Source organism: Zingiber officinale, chromosome 6A (assembly GCF_018446385.1).
Source record: "Zingiber officinale cultivar Zhangliang chromosome 6A, Zo_v1.1, whole genome shotgun sequence".
NCBI classification, from domain to species: Eukaryota; Viridiplantae; Streptophyta; class Magnoliopsida; order Zingiberales; family Zingiberaceae; genus Zingiber; species Zingiber officinale.
In genome coordinates this window covers 76,883,793-76,890,097 of record NC_055997.1, presented here as the reverse complement: position 1 = coordinate 76,890,097, position 6,305 = coordinate 76,883,793, and positions in this window count along the sequence as shown.

Genomic DNA, 6,305 nt, shown 5'->3' with positions numbered 1-6,305 from the left:
TATCTTCACAATAACATGATATTGTCCACTTTGGGCCTAAGCCCTCATGGTTTTGCTCTTGGGCTCTCCCCAAAAGGCCTCATGCCAATGGAGATATCTTTTCTCTTATAAACCCATGATCTTTCTCATGTGTTTCCAATATGGGACTATGTTTGCAACCTTGCAACCCCAACAGTTTATGCATTTTTGGTGAAGATCTTCTTGGTGATCTTGTTTGTTGGTCTGGTCTAGGTTTGTGGTGATATTTTGTTTGAGCGAGACCATATTGTTGTGGTGTATAAATTTGATTACAGAACTCATACTGTTTATTTTTAAGTTATTTTTGTATGTGAATGTAGATGCATTTTTCCTTAAGTATAAAAATAATATGTTGGATATGTACTCCTATATTGTTATATTATAGTGCTACTTTCAAATCTATTCAAGTCTTATGTATTTCTTTTCCCAAGTCTCCTGATAGTTTACTGAACAATCTTTCTCCTAATTTAAGGTTGCAATAATTGCTAGAGACAGTAGTCAGGGCTAAAAAGTCATTACAAAAATACTTAATCAAATTTTAGCTAAATAATTGAAATTGTTCTAAGTCGCTCATGACTTCTCATTATCTTATATCTAAGCATGTGTTTGCATCTCTGGCTATAAGAGCCTATGTATAATATAACAAAAATTAAGAATGTTATTTCCTTGGGAGGCTATTCAAGCTATTTCCTTAGGGTAATTGGTTTTATAGGCTTCCTATGTTGCACAAGCAACATCTCTTAAGTAATTTTTGCTTACTCGTATCATGGTTTTACCAAATTTTATGTCAAGTTCATATCTAGTTTGGTAATCTCTTTCAACAGAGACAATCCATTATTCAAGGTAAGTGTCTACATTTAGGAATCATCACATTCACTAATATTTAATAAGACAGAATTTTACCAAAGTATGTGATTTTAGGTGGTCGGTGTTTGCCTAGGTGTCTTCATTTGGAAAACATCACATTCACTAATATTTAATAAGATAGAATTTTATAAAAGTATGTGATTTCCGGTGGTCGATGTTTGCTTGGTAATCTCTTTCAACAGAGGTAATCCGTTATTCGAGGTAGGCATCTACATTTGGGAATCATCACATTCACTAATATTTAATAAGAGAATTTTACCAAAGTATGTGATTTCAGGAGATCGATGTTTGCCTAGGGTTAGTAGTAAAAGATTAGTGTTAGTATATGATGTAATCCTTGGGGGGTGACCCTCACCATAATTCGTAGTTTGTATGGAACTTTCGAGATATCTTGCAATGGTTGTGGTCTCGAAGTACTAGTGCCACTAGATTCAGTAGGATTTATAAGATTGACATTAGCGTATGATTCATGCTTTGGAGCAATGATATCATCAAAATATAATGTCTTTTGGGCAATGATATTGTGATCCTCATCAAAATATAATGTCCAATTTAGTTCTAGCTTATGATAGGCTTTGTCAAAGACTTCTAATTCTATTAGATCTATAGGGGTTAAGTACCTAGCTATTTCAACTGATATGTATAAAAATTCATCCAGGTCATAAAAAATGTGTGTGTGTGGTTTTCTTGTGAAGGATGTAGGGTAGAAATATATTCAATATTCATTAAATTCACATCATCGTCGTCTTCATTATCTTCTCTTTGTGATGTAGAGGGCCTATAATTGTAGAATTGGACTATGGAGCTACCATGTCTATCATTATACATGATAGATTCAGTAGGTTGCAAAGTCTGCAGTTTAGCATTAAGGTCTAGATTAAGGGTCCAATCGAGTCTTGCTAAGACGTCAAAAGAAAAATCTTTAGGTTTGAGGAAGTAAATACCTTGTGTAGTGAGGACCTCAATAATACTGTGAATTTGTACATTAAAACTATTATTAATATTAATTATTATTTTTCCTAGGAAGATTATATCGATTTGTATATTATGCTTTGGAAATCTCCATATCCTTTTATTTGGATAGAGATTTTAATATGTTTAATAAAATCCATAACAGTTATATTGAAATTTGGACAGAAATAAGTAAATCCTAGATTGCTATTCATATCTACCTCAATTAATCCTATGACTATCACATAGGACTTAAAAAAAACTTTAGCTCCTATGCTTCATCTAGTAAGTCCTCTAAAGCCAAACACAATTAATTCTCGATGAATATAATTATGTTTTTTATATAAGAGTATTCTTGTAGACTCTTCGATCATAAGTGTTAATCATTCTTCACCTCCAACAGGTAGGTGAAGAGGTTGTGATAACAGTTGTTGAAAGAGATAAAAGTCCTTGGTTGTATAAATGTCTTGGATTTAGGGAATTCAATTGTTTATTTAAAAAGGTAACTAAATTTTGTTATATATCTATTAGTTCTTCTAACTGGTATGTTAAATATGTTGAAGTGTTATTTCTTCTTCTGGGTTTAATGTTTGTATGCCCTCGTAAAGTCCAAGAAGGTCCTCTAGAAGATTCAGTTTGAGTTCTTGTGTGACTCATTGGGTTCATTGGATTTTCCTTCAATATAGGTAAGAAACTTGAATCTGCATATCATCAACTAAGAATTCTTATACATTTGTATTGCATTGTAATTCCTCTTTAATTCGGTTATAATGTCCTTCCTCCTCACTCCAATTAGGCTCAAAATAATCACCAAGTGTTGTACAAGGATTCAGAACCTCATATTCTAGAATATTTGTTTCTTCATTTAGATCAAATGTCAAATTGTTGCTTATATTTCTATTTGTGATATGCACACGAATATACTCAAAAGATGATGGAATATTTGTTCTCGATAATTCTCCTACATTAGCCCTATGTGTTATGCAAGAATTTGTATCAAGTGTATTCCATATCTCAGAGAGAATTTCTGAGGTAATATGATCGTCTCTGATAAAAAAATTACAAACTAATTTACCAAAGTTATAACTACATAATCAAGTATTGTTGTACATACTAATTTAGCAAAGACCAAGTAATTACGATATATGTGTACATATTAGATTTTCATAATTTATCAGTAGTTGTGACACAATTCAATTGATATGGACCTAACGTTTGTAATTTTCCATAATTTCAAACACTAGAAAGGGTTGAGCAAGGAAATGATTTATATGGTGTAAAAGTAAGTTTTAAGCAAAAATCATGCAAGATCTGATATGATCTCACATCAGGCCCATGTTGAGCCTAATATGGGATAATATCAGGCTCATGTTAGACCTGATATGGGATAATATCAAGTCCAATATGGACCTAATATCATCCCATATCAAACCCTCATTAAAACATAAATTCTGGTAACGTTGAACCACCACTCAGAGCCCTGAATAAGTAATGGATAGCACAATTTACCTCCTTACAACACCAGGAAGTAACAACACATTCATTGGGTGTAATCAAACAAGTTTAGATCCTTAAGTGGGTTTTGGTCTAAATATATTTATGGACTTAGGGTAATTGGATTTATGCAAACTCCAATCACTATGAAGGGTTAAACGAGGAGAAGGTACATATAGTATCAAACCAAATTTTTGATCAATGAATATAATGGACCTGATATGATTGCATATTAGGCTCAATGTCCTGATACCTACCATATCAACCTAACATGCATTAGCAAGATCTAACTAAAATCTAGCATCACAGTGGAGCACCTTGTAGGTGTTGTTGAATATTTATTTCCCAGACATCGAATGAAACCATAAACACGATTTTTTTCATCACCTTTTGCTACCAAACTGTAATGTTTTTTTAACATGACAATCTTACAGTAGTAAATCTGTACATACATCACTAAATCTTTAACTGTCTTATTCTACTAATTTTCCTCTTGCTACAAATTTATTTTTCAACATTGCAATTCTTAACCGTTGTTGTCTTATAAACTCTTCTCTTGAAACTCTTGTTTTGCAATGCCGCCGAACATCACGAGAAGATATAACAAGCAGAGGAGGTTCATGATCGCTTCGTGTTTATAGGACTAGTAACCCTCTGTTTGGATGGGGTGAGGCAAGGTTCATTAATGGAAGGGGAAGGGAGGGGAAGGAAGGGAACGTAATATATTTATCTTACCCTTGTTTGGAAGGGAGGGAAAATTCATTTGAGAGGAAAGGGATGGAAATGAAGGTTAAATATACAAATTTACAAAAATATCCTCTTATTTTTTTAATAAATCTGCATGTGAAAAATAAATAAGGATAAAATTGGAATAATTTCTCATTCCTCTTCCTTACATCCCAAATTGGAGTGTAAGAAATTTCGTTGATTCCCGAGCATGCAAGGGGAAGCTTTACCCTTCTCTCCCCTTCCCCTTCATAACTCACTCTCTCCCAAACAAATGTAAAAATTCTTTTTATCCATGTTTACCCTTCCCTCCCCTTTACTCACCTCCTCCCAAACAGAGGGTAAGAGGGATAGAGGAGAGAGTGTCAGAGGACGTGCATCCAAACCATAAAATAATTTTATGTTAAAAATATAATTTGAATGTTTGGAAAATAATGATTGACAAGAGGAGTAAAAAGGGAATTTCACTTTTTGTTATGCGTCATTTGATATAAATAAAATTATAATACATCTTTTAATAAATATATAATTCCACCTACATCTTTTGATTAAATTAACGATATAAGTAACACTCTTGCCCACGATTTCCTAAATATCACTTTTAATGGACTTATTAGTTGATTTATAGTTTAAACAGTAATTTGATGAAATAAATTAAATAAAAATATTTTTGAAATAATCAGTAAAAGTACTCTCGCGTGGGTACAACAGTTTTAGAGCATCTCCAATAGGGATATTTGGAGAACATATTTCTCCAAATACCCCCCTTTCAAATATCCCTTATTGTGGGGGATATTTGAGGGATGATTGAAAATCACTGGATACAAATTTGTGTCCGATGATTTTCTCTTATGGGACCTATTAATATGGTGGGTTGTCACTGTTTTGAGTTTTTATTTTTTTTATTTAATTAAATATGGCGGGTCCCACAAAAAATGGTGGGCTGGAATTACTTTTAGATTTTTTTTTTATTTTTTTTAATTTAATTAAATTCAGAAAATTAAAAATAAATCAAACGTTAACGTTTGAAAAATCAACGTTCAGAAAATTAAACATTCGAAAACTTAAACGTTAGGTAATATTCAATTTCTCCCTATATATACATCATTTTTTTCATCTATTTTCATCATTTCCATATCCTTTGCCTATCAAAAAATTAGAGAAAAATAGATACAACTTTTGATCATTATTTTAGGTATTTGTTCAACTCTCCAAATATCGATGAAAATTCTAGTGAAGAAAGTTCTAAATTCGTCATAATATTCCTGAAGACACAATGAGCCCTGTAATATTAGATCCCGGTGAGGCGTTATTCATGATGGTAGTGTGCAATCAATTTAGAGTGGCTGAATTCGTGCAAGATTATCATAGGAGTACACAAAGAAGAAGAACAATTAACAGAGACCGTGTAGCTGAACACACTCAACTTGTCAATGATTATTTCTGTGTTGAGCCGGTGTATACCGATGATATGTTTCAAAGACGATTCTGAATGAGAAAAGAGTTATTTTTGCGCATAGTCACTGATTTGAAAAATCATCCTAGTGGATTTTTTAAATCGAGGGAAGATGCAGCAAGGAGAAAAGGTCTGTCGCTGCTTCAAAAATGCACGGCGGTTATCCGTCAATTGGCTTATGGAGGTTCCGCCGACCAATTTGATGAGTACTTGCGAATGGGTGAAACAACTGCCCTCGAATGCTTGTCCAACTTTTGCCAATGCGTGATACAAATATACGGAGGTGAGTACTTAAGAAAATCCAATGCAACTGACATCACTCGTTTGTTTGAAATGCATGAACAAAAGCATGGTTTCCCTGGGATGTTAGGAAGTCTTGATTGCATGCATTGAGCCTGGAAAAATTGTCCGGTTGCATGGAGGGCACAATACACACGAGGCGATCATGGCTATCCAGTAATTGTGCTTAAGGCAGCCGCATCTGTCGATTTGTGGATATGACATGTATTTTTTGGAGTTGCTGGATCTCGCAATGACATCAATATGCTTAATGAACCACCTATTTTCAATGACGTCTTGAAAGGAAATGCACCGGAAGTTAATTTTATTGTGAACGGTATACAATATACAAAAGGGTACTACCTAACAGATGGTATATATCCGAAATAGGTGACTTTCGTCAAGAGTTTTTCTTACCCTAAGGATCCGAAAAGAATGAAATTTAAGAAAAGACAAGAGGTTGCAAGAAAAGATGTCGAGCGGGCATTTGAGGTACTCCAAGCTCGTTGGGGAA